The following is a 17,422-nucleotide window of genomic DNA, read 5'->3' on the forward strand; positions in this document are numbered from 1 at the left end:
TGTGGACAAAGGTGGGGGATTTCATTACTTCCAAGTGCCCAATTTTTCTACTAAGAGAGGATAAATGCTTTCAATTACATGAATTCCCATCAGGCAGACAACAATAGGCATGGGTACAATTCTATAGCTTTTGAGCAATAAAAAGTATATCACAGGACAGAGAACAGGACAAAGTGAAACAGCTCTGCCTCCATAATAAGTCATTATCTGCAAAATGCTGCTGAAGCACATTAACTGGAAATTTTAAGCAAATAAGTTGTACACTATTTCTGAGTGATTTACAGTACTTCTGCAGAAAACTCTAGTATAATCTGTGCATATCTGGGATATCTTACTGATTTAGGGCTTCCTTTATATTTCTACTGGTTTTGGGTTTTTTTGTTTTGCCCTCTTTTTCCCTTCTTCAAACATTTTTCTCTCTAATCTATTTTCGCTTTCTTATACTTTTTTGCTCAGAAACAGGTGAAATATTAAAAATAATCATCTCCATGTCTAATTTGAGATGAAGATAGATTTCTATCAAAGACTCTTTATCTGTCTAAACTTTCTTTGCATCTTATTATGAAATGTTCTTGAGGAAAAGAGGCTTGGTTAGATTTATGATAACAAAATTACACACAAATTATCTATATTAGAATCAATTATATCTAGCACTTTTGCTTAAAAGTCTCAATATTTGTGTGATGGTTAAGATTGTCAACTTGATTGCCTTGGGAGCCACATAGGAGGTCAGTGAAGCACACTTTTGGGTGAGTCATGGAGGTGTGACACTGGGCACTATCTGGTCCTTGGCCCCTTGCTCTCTGGCACTGGTCCCCTGTTGTGGTTCCAGACTGCCATGAACTAAGCAGTTGTTCCCTGCCACGCCTTTACGCCATGATGTTACTGCCCAATCGTGGACTGAATCTCCTGAAGCCATGTCCCAAACTAAACCTCTCCTTCTGTAAATTGTGTTTGGTACTTGTGTCTCAATGATGAGGAAGCTAACTAATAAAATTGGCTTAATTCTCCTTTGCTTTTTTCATATGGACCCAATGACAATGACCTCTTGGAAAGAAGTAGGCAGTTTTAGGATTCTTCTTCATAGTTTAATTTTAATCTTCCCAGTTATATTTATCAATTATATTTAATAATAGTCACATTAAATCAAATACTAGTTACAGCTATATAACAATTATATTTTAATAACTAGAGTATAATTGAAATTACATCTGGCTTTATTAGTCATGACTATATTTTTAATTCTGTATAACAAATACTTCAAGAGTGTTTTACCCTAATTTAATAAATATTTATAATGAAATCTCTTGCAAGAAAAATAGATTTTCAATTTTAATTTCATTAACAGTCTGAGTTAAGCTCTGAGAAAACTGTGACAAGTATTGCATAATATTTTCTTATTTAGAGTTGAAAAAATAAGAGCATATAGTGCTCAAGTGAATTGTTCAGATCTACAGGAATGTCACCACAAATCATCAGCATTAGTTGTAGAGGTAAAGAATTTCCTTCTTGTTTTACTTATCATGTTCCTGTCTCCCACCTCTCTATTTTCTTTATTCTGTTTATTCCCTCCAAGCTAATATAACCTGAGTTCTCCCCTCCCCTCTTAGAGCTTTTATTTAAAACTCTTCTGTAAGCTATCATGCCATTGTATCTTACCACAACTTTCCATTTATGTTGTTCAAAACAGTCTTTAAACCTCATTTTCTTGGAAGTTTATTGATTGACAGGAATGTAGAAATAAATATCCAACCCTTGAATCATTATTTTTACATGGCCCTTTTACAGAAACCTAGTATGTCCCAGAACCCATAATCTACCTCGTCTAGCCTAATCTACCTTCCCTCCACTGTTTCCTATCTCTCTATATGTCACCCACATTCAGTTACATTTAGCTGAGAAATTCACTTTCCATTGTTACCAAGCCTGTCAATTATAGATCCTAAATGTTCTGTTCAGTTCCACTACTCACCATTGCAACTGCCTCTGTGGAAGCTCATAGAAGAAATAAAGATTGCGTCTATGTAAGTGCTTGTTAAGAGCTACATACTGAGGAAGTTATTAATAAGTGCTGTTAAACAAATTAACCTGCCAACTCAGGCTATTTGGGATTATCCATTCAGAGTTGAGGAAAGTTGACATAAACCAAAAAAGTTGTCTCCTCTGACAGCAGTGAACCAAAGTTCAACCTCTCTCAGTGAAATTTCTAACCAAGTGATAAGAGATTTATGACATCAGTGCCAAAGAAATCTGTCTTCCATTTTCTATAACAAGATAGTGCCTTGTTTACTTTTTCACTGCTGAGACAAAATACTCAACACCCAATGTTAAAGGAGGAAAGGTTTATCTTGGCTCAATGTTTAGAGGTTTCAGTCCAGTGGACTGGCTCCAAGGCAGGGTGGCATGGCAGAGTAGCATCAGAGGAGCGACAGTCCATGGCAGAGCTGGCAAGAGTCAGCAAGCAGCAGGCCACAAAGCCTTTCCCTTTTATCCCATCCAAGCTACAACCCTTTTGGGTATTGCCACCCACACCCAAGGTGGGCCTTCCAATTATCCACACCCTGAACTATTCTAAGCCAGTGAAATAATTAGGACCACATATACTTAATCCCAGTATTACAGACCCTAATCCAGCCCCCCCAAAAAATGCCCCACCTATGAGCATATGAGGCTTTTAGGGAGACATGTAGATGCAAGCCATAACAATGGAATGTGCTGTTTGCATGGCAGTTACACTGAGATGCACAAAGAAATCAATCCAGCCTTAATTTAAAACATGAATTTATTGATCTAATAAATTATAATATTTGCAATAGCAAAGACCCTGCTATGTTCCCCATTGCACCCATAGCAGTAAATACCATGGATGGTAAGCAATAAGAGCTCAATGAACATTTGTCAAATATATGCACATCTCTACTGTCTCTTAAGTGCATAGTAATATTGTGATACAAAATCCAAAAGATCAATAATAGTCCTGAATCAAGACAATAATTCAAATCATAAATTATTTCTCAGTGTGAATTCAAAGGCTATGGGAAAGTCAATAGATATTGAAAACAGCTTTAAATTATCTGGCCTATTTTTCAAATTAATAAAACTCTGATAGTAAGGCAAGCTATGATCAATGTGTCCAAAACCTGTTTTTCTTGCAGTGTATACCACTGACGCTGACAAAAATGTAGGCTCTACAACTTCACTGATTCTCAAATAAAATCTTATCTCTTTCCACTATCTCCAGCATCAGAAGATCTTGATTAATCTAATCTGGTTGGTCGGGGATAAACATATGGCTTAATTTTAGTTAATCAGTTTGAATCACTAATCTCACATAATTTTAGGAATATTTTTACCCTGTTCTCTTATTAAGGTGAACAAGAAAACCTTATTCTGAGAGCTGATGAAAACAACTTTTTGATAATGGGATAACCCAGCCTCAGGATAAAACAGATATATGGAAAATGACAGAGCAAGAAGTTGGAAAGAACCCAGGTCTTTGATAACATTATCAAGCTAATGATTCACCCAACTCTGGATTCCAGTCCATCTCACCCTACATCTGGACTCTCTGCTTTGTAAGATTAATTTTCAAATTTTCAAAACCAGTTCAAGTTTTTTGCTAAAATGCATCCTATCATATAATTCTCTTGTAAAAGATATTTTCTTGAAAAAAAGAACTGATACAAGCTTTGGAAGGAATATCCAAAATCAGTCTTAAATGCTATTGAGAGGAAGGATTTCCCATTTAAAGATAAACTTGGCCTTGCTTCTTATTCATACTGAGAGAGCTATTCCTACAAAATTAGCAGAGAATGCAGAGCAAAAGATGAGTGTTCCACCAATTTTCTTATTAAGGAAAGATTCATTCCACCAAGTCATGTTTAGGTGTCTTACAAACTATTTCATTTGAAACTCAGAAAAGCTCTATGTACTATTAATCATTTTTTAAAAGGAAACTGAACTCATAGAGATTAAGTACTTTGACCAGCATCACGAAATTCCTGAGAGACAGGACTGTATCATAAAACTGCCTAACTTCCAACCTTAAGCTCTCTCCACGACCCTCTGTTGTCTTCCAGAATTGAATTTGGCAAATATTGGGATCCAGTACCCAAATCTAGTAAGATGGTGATTAAAATGGTGCAGATAGTGTGTATACACCACTACAAACTGTTAAAAACATTTTAAAATAACATATAGTAAGAATATGCACACACACACATCTATCTGTCATCAATCTATCAATCTTTGCATTTTCTTAGATATAGCAATCTTACTCTGGGGATTTATCCTCAGCAGCTCATTCAACAGAGGTAAAATGCATGTAGATGCTTTATAGGCCAATAGAGGTTAATTATCTTTCAGGAAAAATATTTCAAATTCTAACATTCATGGACTAGTTGAGTGAGTTCTGGCATAAAACTTAATAATAGAATATTACGTATACATATTATGTATTTATATTGCATTAGCACTGTAGAAACATTTAAAAGGTTGTATATAACTATAGATCAAAAAACATAATACAAATCATATCTATTTTATTTAAAATTTTTTCAAAAGTCAATAATATTGGGGCCAGAGATTTAGCTCAGTGATTCCGGCGCCTGCCTTGCAAGAACAAGGTCCCGAGTTCGATCTCCAGTACAAAAAAAAAAAAAAAAAAAAGTAAATAATATTAAGAGGGTAGGCTTTTGCATGAGCTTTTGATTTTTTAGTCCTATTTATAATTAAATTTCCTTTATTTATATAAGGTCTACTACTCCCAATAGAATAAAATTGGGGAGCTTCTGCTGGATTTTATTTGTAGAACCCTGACAAATACATCAAGGTCCTTTGGCTTTGGGGTACTTTACTTGTAAATTACCTTACTTCTAAGTCAAATTTATTCCCACAAATTTAATGTCTAAAAACATTAATTAAAAGAAGATTTTCTCCCAAATTAGAGCCGTAGGAAAACTGTCCATGGGTTACCTAACTATGATAAAAATTATAGTTAAAAATTATAGGGTCATTAATATCTCTTTAATTTCCCTCCTCACTATAATCTCATGGGGGAGGCGGCATTGCATGTGGTCAGAGTCAAAATCATATATATTAAGGATCAGAATAAGTTGAATATAAACCCAACTGTTTTAAATGGTATTAAAAGGCTATCATAATTGCTCCTTATTCAAAGAAAAAAGGGGAAATTTTCTTAGATTCCTAGAGTATTACAAGTTGAATATTCCTGTTCTGAAATGCTTGGAACCACAAATATTTGGGATTTTGTTTTTGTTTTTTGTTTTTTTTTCTTTCCAGATCTGAACCACTTGCATATGCTTAATGAGATACCTTGGGGATGAAACCCAAGTCTAAACACAAAATTCATGTATATTTCATACACATCTCAGATCCACAGTCTGCTGGTTTTTTGTTTTTTGTTTTTTGGGGGGTTTTTTGGTACCAGGGATCGAACTCGGGTCCTTGAGCTTGCGCAGCAGGCAGCAAAACCACTGAGCTAAATCCCCGGCCCCTCTGCTGGTAATTTTATACAATATTTTTAGTGTGCCTGTTTTGACTGTAACACATCACATGAGGTTAGATGTGGAACTTTTCACTATTAGCACTCAAAAAGTTTCAGATTTGGGAGCATTTTGGATTTTAGATTTTCAGGTTAGGAATTCTCAACCTGTATATGTCTTTGTTAATAAATGAACTCGATCAGATCTTTTCTTCTAAAAAGTCATGCTTGGCAAAACACTCTGCAAAAGTAGACTTCAAGTCCAGATTTTCCAATGAAGTCTTGGTGAAACCATTTATGATTTTGGCATTAAAATCTACCCATATGTGTAAGACACTATCAAGAAAATAAAATCCCAAAATCTACAGGATTGGTATGCAAATTGGTAGGCAACAGCCATCCATTCAAGAACAGGTTTGATATTACCAAGAAAATGAATTAAAATATGGAGAACTACAGCCTTTCCACATGTCCCAGAAACTCCTAGGCTTATTCTGGTGTTAACTACAGCATCAGTGACCAATCCAGACTGTCACCAAAGGTTCTTTGAGAAAGAGGAAGGCAAAGGCACATGAAAGTTAGAAGAGCAAAGCTTAATTTTTGTCTTTTTAAAAAATAATTTCAGACTTAAAGGAAATGTTCTTTAAAAGCACAAAATATTCCCATATATGTTTACCTCAATTCCTTAAATATCAACATTTTTAAAACATCAATATTTTATCAAATTTACTTTATCATCCTTTCATCTGCCTATCCATTTATATAGATCCATCATCTTTCACATTATTCTACATAGGTAATAGATAGACAGACAGACACAGAATAGATTGTGCTTTTTTGATACGTTTAAGAACAAGTTGCACATATTTGTATGGATCTCCAAAAACAAGGTCATATTCTTCTTGCTTAACTGCAGTATCAAAATCAAGAAATTCAGATAGATACACTACTATTTTCAAAGCTATAAACTTTTTTCTGACTTTGCTAGCTCTCATTGTCTTACTAATATCCATTTTTTGATCCAAAATGCAAACCAGGATTACATTTCCATTTAGTCACCATGTCTCTTTGGCCTTCTTTGATCTAGAAAGGTCCATGGCCTGGGCAACTGTGAAGAATGTTAGCCAGACTTTGTATAGACGTCCCTCAATTCGAGATTTTCTGATGTCTCCTTCAGATTAAGGGTTATAGACAAAAACACTATAGAAACAATTTCGCTTCTCCTTTGAGTGATACATCAGGAAGCACAAGATGTTAAGTTGGACCACCACTGGCGTCAGCTTTGATCACCTGGATAAGGGGGTGCCTACCTGATCTCCTCCTCTGTGGAAAGTTACTGTTTTCCTTTCGCAACTAATAAATACCTTGTGTGGAAGTACCTTGACACTTTGAAACTATTTACTTTCCAGCCTATTTTCCCTCACCAATGTTAGTGTCCACTGATAATTCTTCATTCAAACACTTCTTGCTCCACACCTCATGCACACACCTTTCCTTCTCACACAGCTGAAATGCAACTTCCAGCCTCTTAAACCTGGAGTACGAGTGGGGAATAACTAGTTATAGCCCGTAGAACTATGGTTGTAAGTGGGTACGTCCTTTCCAGGGTTGGCCTCTCAAGTGTCCCCTATTATCCCACAGTCTTTGCTTCTCATTCATTTGGATGTGTACAATCAAGCAGAGGGCTGTAAGAAGACTCTGGTAATTCTATCAGTAGACCTTTGGGTTGTACCATTCAGGAGTCAAATCAATGTGGATGGGGAAAACCTGTCTTTATTTTTGCTGACTTTTAACTAGAATTTGACTTTTTTTTCATAGCTCATAAAGGAATTTATTTCATTTTTAAATTGATTTTATTGGTACATTTTAGGTATAGAATATAATGACATTCATCATTGGGAATTTGCACCTTTAAGTACTCTATCTTGGTTCTTATTTTTTTTCCCCATTCCCCTGGCCTCCCTTCAACCCTTCTGCCCCTGCCTATTTCAAAGGCTTTGTTTCCATTTTTTTCATTTTCTCATATTAAATTTTTATCCCTCATGAATACAGGCAACAACTACAAAAAGGTTAGCATCACCTGTGGCTTTGTTACATATATTTTACTTCAAATATACAGTGTAGTTACCTTGAAATTTACCTACCCCTAATTTGAAATAAAAGTTGAATTTTAGTTATTAGATCCATTATGATGTCTTTTTTTTCTTTTTTTCACATTTAGAAAAAATATCTTAGGAGGAGGTTCAGAGACTCCTCCAGACTACTAAAGGGGTCCAAGACATAAAATAGAGTAAGATGGAGATAGTGTCTCCCTAAGTCACTACATTTTAAGGAGTCTCCCAGAAAAGTAGGTATAGAGTATCTACATTAGAATGTGTGTGACAGAGAAATAAACTCTTATGAACTTAAACTGAGATTTATGAGGATATTTGTTGAGCAATGATTCTAGCCTGACTAATAGAAGAATAGAGCTGTAAATTTGCAAATTATATGCATGGGAAGATAGTTGAATGCAGGGGATGAATATGATCATTAAGAAGATAAAGAAAAAAATAGAAGGCAAGTCCTGAGTTTGGGGCAACTGCTGAAGTTTTGAAAGGAAGACAAAATGCTGTTAGTGAAGCAGATGAAAGAATAGTCTGAAGAGAATAAAGAGAACCAAGAAGATACAGTCCAAGAGATCGTATACGTCTGACAACAGATTTTCAATTCTCAAATGTCTTAATATAGACTCAGTTGTTATATGTTATCTCTGTTAAAAAGATAAGAAACAAAACTATTTCAGTATTTTCTTCTCTCGACTGTATCTGTGTTGAACCTCTGTAAGGCCAGGGTTTTTATCTATAAAAAAAAATTGCTATGCAGTTAAAGGAAGCAATGTGAGCAAGCACCTGCCAAAGAGCCCACACACCTGCTGACACAGAGCTGTCACAAATAAGGTCAGTGCTCCTGCTTCCCAATCTTTCCCTCTATTCCACAGCCATTACGATCCATTTCATGTTAGTTTGAAAGCACTGAAGAATATATTAAGAAAACTACAGTTTTTCTTCAATCAAAAATGTAGCGTGATAGATTTATTATACTAGCTAACTACAGTACAAATATTCTGGCTATGAAGTAAAGTCATGATTAAATTCAAGCAGAACCTTGATACTCTATTTGGGAAACAAACTAAAGGAAAATTACCGTAAAGAGAACCTGTATTTTTTAAATGTCAATCAAAAAGAATCAAGATGCCCAACCACAACATGTTGGGATTTAGTACCAGACAGATCTCATGGGCTAGACACAGATACACACCAATCCTCAGGAAAGCCAGCCCTGAATCTCTCCATCCCTGTCCACGGTACCTCACTCTTGACCCTGTCCCCACCACTAGGGCAGCGTGAAGGAGTGGGGAGAGGTGCTTCAAGACGTAAAAACATGAGCTAGGTGTGGCGGTGCAAGCCTGTAACCCCAGCACACCGGGAGATTGCGGCAAGATGATCACGGGTTCAAGTCCAGCCTGGGAAATTTGGTGACTTAGTGAGATCCTGCATCAATTTTTTTAACATAATTTTAAGATCTAAGGATGTATCTCAGTGCAATGGCTCTGGGTTAAATCTCCAGTGGCACAAAAAAATAATTAATTAATTAAAAGCATGAACTTTATACAGTTTACAGGTAAATAGTAACCTTGGATGTCTTTTCTTAAGTCCTTTCAGTACTGGATGTGGATATCTTATACACAAAATCAATATGAAGTTCTGCATCTATTCTCAAAACTTCAGTTACAACCTTCAGTGGAAAATGAAAACATAGGCTCGTTTTGCCACAGCATATAAAATAAAAACTGCCCCTCCTCCACTTTGAGAAGTTTTATTAAGTGGCGCTTGGAAGCACCACAGGTGAGGGGTGGACAAAAGCAAATAAAGGCGTTGTGATAACCGGTCTAACTGTGCCCCCTTCCTCCCGCATCGCCCAGCTTCATTGCTTTTTATCCTATCTGAGCAATGAGCCATTATGCAGGCTGGAGGCTGCGAGATTCTTTCCATAATCAATAGCCATCTGTGCAGAATGACAATAGAGAAAAAAAAAAAAGACTCTGACCCTATGCTACCAAAGAATTTTCCTGAGACTTGAGATTCTCTATGAAAAATGCCAGAATCTGAGAAGTCCTAGCAACTCCTCCTCCTTTTAGTTTCAGGATAAAGTGCTGCCACCTACAGGGAGCATGTGGAAGTAATATCTATAAGAATGGCGTAAACTGGATTTTCAAATTGTCATCAGCTAAAGAGGAAAAAAAGAAGCAGTACCATGACAAAGGAGAGAAATAAAAGGTGCCATTTTAAATTCTTACAACCGATATAGTCTATGTTTTTCTTGTCCAATAAAGCCACCAGCCATACGTTGTTACGCACTTAACATACAGCTAGTGTGGCTGAGGAAATGTCTCTTAAATTCTTACATTTAATAGTTTGGTTAGCTTGGATTACTTTTTAAGCAAGTGATAATACTTCTATCCTTTAATTTTACATGAGAAATGTGAATTCAAACCATGGTCAAGATAGTATTTTGACCTTTTTTTAGCAGATTGTATTCCCTTGATCAATTTGAACTTGGAATTACTGATCAATAAACAAAGGACATTACTAGCACCTTTAATTTTCAGAATTGTAGTCAGAACAGTGTTATCAATAAACCAATTGCTTAGTAGGTTTTGCTTTTGAAACTCAAAATAGAATTTTTTTTTTTTTTTTTTAGTACAGGGGATCAAACTCAGGACCTTGTGCTTGTGAGGCAGGTGCAGTGACACTGAGCTAAATTCCCAGCCCCTCAAAGTAGAATCTTGGTTATTAATACAACATAGAATTTTTAAGATGATGCCCAATTTTGTATTTTCTAATTGCCATTAATGTGCGCCAAATGTTTCAAGCGCTGTTGATCACCTATTCTAAGGCTTATCCACTCAGATAACTAGTTTTCTTCTGAGTGAATAAGCCATATTACTGTGCAAGAAAATACTTTTCATTTTAGTTAATCATATTTAAATTTTAAACCTGATGTTTAGTTCTGCCATTGAAAACTGAAATACATTTCTAGCACCTTAGGTGTCTGAATCTACTTTTTCAAATGCAAATGTACATGCATAAAGATCAAATATACCTAATAAAAATTATTCATCTGAATTGAGACTGTTATAAGTGAAAAATATACACTGAATTTCAAAGACTTAGTATAGACCGAAAAAGCCATATATCTTGTTAATAATTGTTTATATTGATTACATGTTAAAATTATGATGTTTTAGCTATATCGTGTCAAACAAAATATAAGATTAATTTTATTGGTTTCTTTTTACTTTTTAATGAGGTTACTAGAAAATTTTCAATGAGATATGTGGCTGACATATCTATTCATAGTGCCATTCTAATTTAAAATGGAAAAGCACGGAAGATCTGTTCAGACCTACAGAATTACATAAAGCTGTATATTTACATATGTCCTATTTGATCTCAAGATTAATTTTAAAGCTATGTAGCAGACACTGGCACTTGTATAGGTTAATATAATGTCATTTTCAGAAGATATAATCTAAGTCTATCTTCACTGACTATCATTGTGACTGATAAATATCTCAAAATGGCAAAAGGTAATTTTAATGGATGTAATTATGTTATCTATCATGGTTAATGAACCATGGACAGGAACCACACATTTTAAAGAAATTCCACTAAATTTGTTTCCTGTTTCAATTCTTCCATTAACTTCCAGCAATATCTTCCCACACACACACTCTCTCTCTCTCCAAGAGCTCTCTGCTCAGCCTCTCTCGCCGTCCTTCCTTCTCAAGAGCACAGCACATGGACCCCTCTGAGTCCCACCCATTGGTCCTTAGCTGTTGAAACACTCTTCCTCCAAAATACGAACACATTCTTCAACAAGGATATCTTCTTCTAGTCTACAAACATCATACCTCCTCTTTCCTGCTCTTCCCTATTCTGTCTTTAACATATCCTTCTATTACTCAGCAGAAAAACAAAGCAAACCATACAGGCCTTTGATTCAGTTGACAGATACCCACACAAAGATAGGATGTCCAACTGTCTTGCTTTGTTTGCCCAAGATTGCCTTGGTTTTAGTACTGAAAGTCTCACCTTCTCTGTAGGAAACCAGAGTCCTGAACAAAGCAGGTACATCTGTCAGCCTCCTTGCCAGTCTCCCCTGTTGACAGCAAAGCAAGACAGCGTCTCCTCACACTTTGGACTCCAGTACACTGTGCTGCCTGTGTTTCCCTGCAGGTTTTAGCCTCCTTCCCTTTACCCACATGGCCACCCTGCTCTTCCTCCTCTAACTAGCTTGACTTCTGGTAATCTTCCAACATCTTTCCCTCTCTAGCCCCTCACTCTTTCCTCCAGGGTGAGATTAACTGTACTTAACATGTCGTATTCTAGTTCTCTGCTCTGTCTCCAAGCCTCCCATCAACTGTGCTTTCCTTGAAATCAGGAGTCTTGCTATTCTTTCTAGCATTCTTATCACGTATTCACTGAATTTGTGAATGAAGGATGATTGGTGTGTCTTAGGAAGGCACTTGAGCTCTGCGTAATCTCCTTGGCTTTCTTCCAACTAATACACCTTCTTCCTATGTAACTAGTAATGAACTGTTCTTAGAACGGGATGTCTCTGCACTTCTCCAGGCTAGGAGAATCCTTCTCCATTAACCCTTGTAACACAATGGATGACACTACGCCCTTCAGTCTGTCATCCCTAACACCCACTCCACACTCCCAACCCCCAACCCTGGCTGGGGGAGATACACACAAAACATCCACACACCAAAAACCAACAGCAAAGACAAGCCAAAGAAAACAACACATTTTCACTTTCATTTTCTAAGGGAGCTACTGATTTTTGCCTTCAGGCTTTGGAATGGCACATTATGCATTCCAATGTAAGAGGGAAGAGAATCTGTCTTTGCCACTGAGAAATGCAGTCAGGAGGAAATAATATGTAGAAACATTGAAAGACGTGCACTTTGAGACACTTCATGGGGACAGGTGGTCTCAGAGTGGTAAGTAATAAAGATGATACAAAAGAACATTAGAGAGCCTTGCTTCTCCAGAAGCTACCATGGTGATAATTTGAAAATTACATAAGTATGTTTTATAAATACCATAACACATAGGGAAATAAATTGTGTTTAGAAATACAGAAAAATTTAAATATTTGGTGTATATTCTAACATATTAATTTATATGTGTATATTATGTATTTTATACTCATTTGTTTTAATATACTTTAGATAAAATGTACATGCCTTTATACATTAAAATATATTATAAAACATTAGATTATTAATGGTAATTTTTCAAGACTAATTATGTAAATAACTTTACCTCAAAAGCCTATTGCTACCAGCTATATCTAGATGGTTCCCTAAAGCCTCATGTAGTCACAGGCAGGACCTTTGGAAGCTGATTGGCTTATAGGACAATTATGGCTGACTTGCTGTTAGGGAGTGGGGCCTAGTCCGTGGGTGTGACCTGGGTAGGTAGATCTCGCTTCCCAGGTCCTCTTTTTTTTTGTACCAGGGATCCATTTCAGGACCTTGCGCTTGTGAGGCAGGCGCTGTGCCACTGATCCCCAGCCCCTCCCAGCTCCTCTCTTGAGCTCTCTTTTCCTCTGCTTCCTGTCTGCCATGCCATGAGTACCTCCCCTCTGCCATGTACCTCTACCGTGCAGTCCTGCCTTGGAGCCAGCCTACTATGAACTGAAACATAAGCCAAAATCAACCTTTCCTTCTTGAAATCATGAGTGTCAGGTATTGTGTCTCGGCAAAGAGCAAAGTAATTAAGATACCTATGAAGTAGTTCTACAATTGTCTCTATTTCACAGAGCCACCTGAGACATAGAGAAAAGATGAAACTTATTCATGGCATAAAATTTATAAATGGCTAAGGCAAAAATCAGTATGTACCCTGCTTAGAAAATTAGAGTGATTTGGTTTTGTTCTGTTTTGTATTGGTTTGGTTATTGTTTCTGTGTGTGTGTGTGTGTGTGTGTGTGTGTGTGTTGTATATATCCTACACTCCCTCCCCCGCACCCACAGAGGTTAAGTGGGGATGTAATTAGTTTGCAGTTACTGACCAAGAAGATAAGATGGAAGAGTCAGGACTTAAGGAAACTCTTTAAAGGTAACAGCAACACTCCGGGATTCAAAGAATTATATTCACACCATTCTAGTAATCAAACAAGACATCAACAAAACTGATTTATAACAGTAATCTGCAATGTGCAAAGCAGTAGTTCAGCATGCACCATCCCTGCATGCTGTACAGCAGACCTTCTATGGATGCTCTAAAAATACACATAACACCTCATTAAAGAAAGGCTTTTTTCCTCATAGCATTAGCCTATGTGTGACAGAGTGGATGAGGGAGTTGTAGTAACCAATTCATTTCTCTATCACTTAAGTTAAAAGTATAGTCATTTTTTACCTAAAAGAGACATTAGAAGTGTTACCAACTTTGGTGACTCTTTGGAAACACATGAAAAACTTTAAAAGTCACCAAGGCCTGGTTACTACCTACAGAGGTTGTGATTTTGCTGGTCTGGGACATAGCATGGGCATAGGGCTTGTCAAACTCCCCAGATGGTTTGAATATGCAGTAAAGACGGAGAACAGTTTTATTTATAAACAAAGTATGGTCTCCAGATCAACAATTTCAGTGTCACCCATGAACTTAATAGAAATTAAAATGATTTGACCCTATCCCAGACCTACTGAACCAGATATTGAGATAGGGCTGACACTTCATGTCTAACACACTCTCCAGGCGATTCTGAAACACACTTGAGTTTGAAAGCCACTGATCAAATCCAGTACCTTCATTTAGAGATAAATGAAATCCAGAGAAGTTAAATAATTTGCTTAAGGTCACATGACTCATGAGTGGTGGAGCTGGAAATAAGATGATAATAATAACTAACATATTATTAAGGGCCTCCTGCTATAGGGATGTTATTTTGCATCGACTAATTCACATAATCACTGCGGCAAGCCTAAAGGGATGCATTCCATCATTATCACATTTTACAGACAAGGAAACCGGGTCACAGAAATGTCTCATGGTCACAAAGCTCAAGAATAGAGACATGGGGATTTGAACGTGTCATCAGTGAGGATTCCAAGGGAAATATGATCCAGAATCTGATCCTGTCTAAGAAAGAGTGGCTGAAGGCTACATTTCCTGTACAGAGTCAGAAATATGAGTGACAGAGCCCAGTGTTCCTTGCTATGCACAATTGTTTTACTATTTTAAAGTACTCCATGGGAATACTTACTTTTTTAGCTAGCTAATACATTCCAAAGAAAAGTGGTTTTTAAAAATAAGGATAAAGAATAAACATTAAAATGAACACCTAAGTGATAACCGCCAAGATATTATTTTCTTGATTTTATTTTTATTTTTGACCTACATTTCTATGTGTTCAATAATTAGCAGGGGGAAATAGCATTGGACCAGAAGAAATGTGTGAATATGTTTGGCCTTGCTCTCATTCCTCAGGAATAGCACAGCATGCTCATAGAGAATGATGTTTATGGGTCGGGGATTTAGCTCAGTGGTTCCAGCACTGGCCTCGCAAGCACAAGGTCCCGAATTTGATTCCCGGTACAAAAAAAAAGAGAGAGAGAATGATGTTTATATGCCTTCTTGAAAGCAGTGCACTTAACCATAAATCTACCACTTGTCTATGCAAATCAATTCACATAAATATTTTCTAATGTTCCATGGCAGATCTCAATCATAGAGTTTTATATCTCTCAAGAAATTATTAATGGAAGTTTAATTGATTAATTGATCATTTTCTGAGTATCTTAACTAATAATAATGTCAACCAACTTCTCCAGGACTTAAGGAAGAGGTTGCAGTTTTGTAAATAGCTTTCATTTGGCTCTCATAGCAGTCTGAGGACAGGTGTATGCAGCATGTCTACTGTCACAGTGGGAATGAAGAAGTTTCAGGAAATAGCAAGTAGCCTAGGAGGATTCAGGGGTAGCTTGTCACAAGAGAATAGTGGGAAGCAGGCTGGAAAAGTAAGCAGAACTTATCTAGGAATTTTACAATGACTCTACCAGATTCTGGAAGGAAAGAACAAAATAAAGATGAGCTAAAATATTCTAAATGAGACAGCAAAAACATTAAGAGGTTAAGCTTGTCTCAGAGTGGAAATATTGGGAAAAGAAGACAGGAGGGACCTTGGAAGCCTCAGTTGGATAATGAACTTAAGAAGAGGGACACTCGGTATTGTATTTCTAGGTTCCTGTGTGTGGCAATGTCTCTCTTTTGCAGAGTCTACCACTGACCACAATGTCTTGTTAGGTTGCCCTTTGTGGAAATCAAAGAAAGGCAATAAGTTCTACCCCTGAACCCACACAGTGTGGAACATGGTCATGGCCCACAGAGCAACAAAATAACCTGTCAATGATTAGTTCAGGAAGAGCTGAGAGCCCAAGATATCCTTGAAAAATTAGTGTCCTGGGAATATGAACTTATTGAAAGGGTAGGGCCAAACCTCAGCTACATCTTCCATGCCTAATGATCCCTGATGTCAGTTTCCTCAAACACACCCATGTGCACTTCAGGCAGTGTTCAGTACACTGTGCACAGATTCATCTCTAGCACAAATTTCAAGAGATTTCATCAAGCTTTTAACAACTTTAAAACACTCTGAATTCCACCAACCCTTCTAGATGCTTAAAGAAAAGTGCCAGAGCCACTTCTCTGACAATCAGAGAAGGAAAGCCACTTCTCTAAGAGTGATCCCTGAGGAAAGTCTCTTCCTTTTTGATTATGCCACTGGATATCCATCACCAAAAATGTTTATAAAATATAAGCACAGGCTTGCGCCATTTTAATCAAAAATGAAACTGCATCCCAAGAATTCTATTGTCTAGGTATCAGCCCTCAGGTGGTTTTCTGCACCGTGATGCTCTACAGCCAGGGAGGGCCAGGAAGGCCAAGGAAATGTTAACACACCTTCAACTGTTTGCACAATTTAAATACTAAAATGAGTCTAATTTACAAATCCAATGTTTGATATATTGGCAAAGCCACACTCTCTTATGTAAGGGAAATCATGGGAGTACTCAAGTTTAATGTTTGGTTTTCTAGACCATGTAGTACATTTTGATGAATTTGTTCTTATTATTGTTATTGATGCTGCTGCTGCTACTCCAAAGTTTGTAGTAATTTTCATTTTAACTCATTGTGATGACAAGAACACTTGGAAGAGATTAGGTGGGTTTAATGTTCAACTCTGACAGAAAATCAGCGTGTGACTTTGGGTGGGTCACTGCCCATCTTCAACCTTAGCTTCCTCTTCTGTAGACAAAGGGCTTGGGGCAGGTTTGACATTCCTTCAAACATGCTAAATGTTCTGGCTCTAAATGCTTCATTATTGTTGCTGCCCTGGAGTTATTATGGAACAGCTTACAAAGAGCAAATCAGCTGAAGATTATTAAATAAATGCATAAAGACAAACAGAGGGAGTATATTTTAAGTTGCATTGATGAAAGGGGACTCTATAATAATCAAGTAGTCTGTATCTTAGCATCTATATTGCTATCTCTATTAGACAAAGCAAACAAACCAGCAAACAAACCAGCTCATGACTGATTAAAGTGCACACAATTCCTACCAAATTCTAGCACACAGGTGTCTCTCAAGGATGCTAAATGGCCAAGAAACAAAATCACAAACCATTTATATAGTGTGAACATTCAAAACGCCCAGGAGTTCTGGAGTCTTTGAGTAATTTTACATTCCTAACATTTTGCAAGCTATACTAACGTTTCTAAACTACCTTGTATCAGAGACAAATGCCATGCTGCCTCTAGCCCTAGAAATGGCTGCTGTGTTCAGAAGCCTGCTTCAG

At 36.9% G+C, this 17,422-nt stretch overlaps 1 protein-coding gene across 3 annotated transcripts in view; it reads right to left on the reverse strand.

Moving 5' to 3' along the window:
- Esr1 (estrogen receptor 1) overlaps positions 1-17,422 on the reverse strand; it is a 426,367-nt gene that overhangs the window by 344,325 nt on the left and 64,620 nt on the right. The window contains exon 1 of one of the 3 annotated variants that reach the window (XM_087193444.1): positions 1,973-2,211. The exons of the other annotated variants lie outside the window; for them this stretch is intronic. The gene's annotated coding sequence lies outside the window, so the exon portion shown is untranslated. Of the gene's footprint in view, positions 1-1,972; positions 2,212-17,422 lie in introns of those variants that run through there. 3 annotated transcript variants of the gene reach the window in all.

The sequence above is a fragment of the Heterocephalus glaber genome, unplaced genomic scaffold (genome assembly GCF_053883595.1).
Source record: "Heterocephalus glaber isolate CG9 unplaced genomic scaffold, H.glaber_assembly_v1.0 deba00001593, whole genome shotgun sequence".
Taxonomy (NCBI): domain Eukaryota; kingdom Metazoa; phylum Chordata; class Mammalia; order Rodentia; family Bathyergidae; genus Heterocephalus; species Heterocephalus glaber.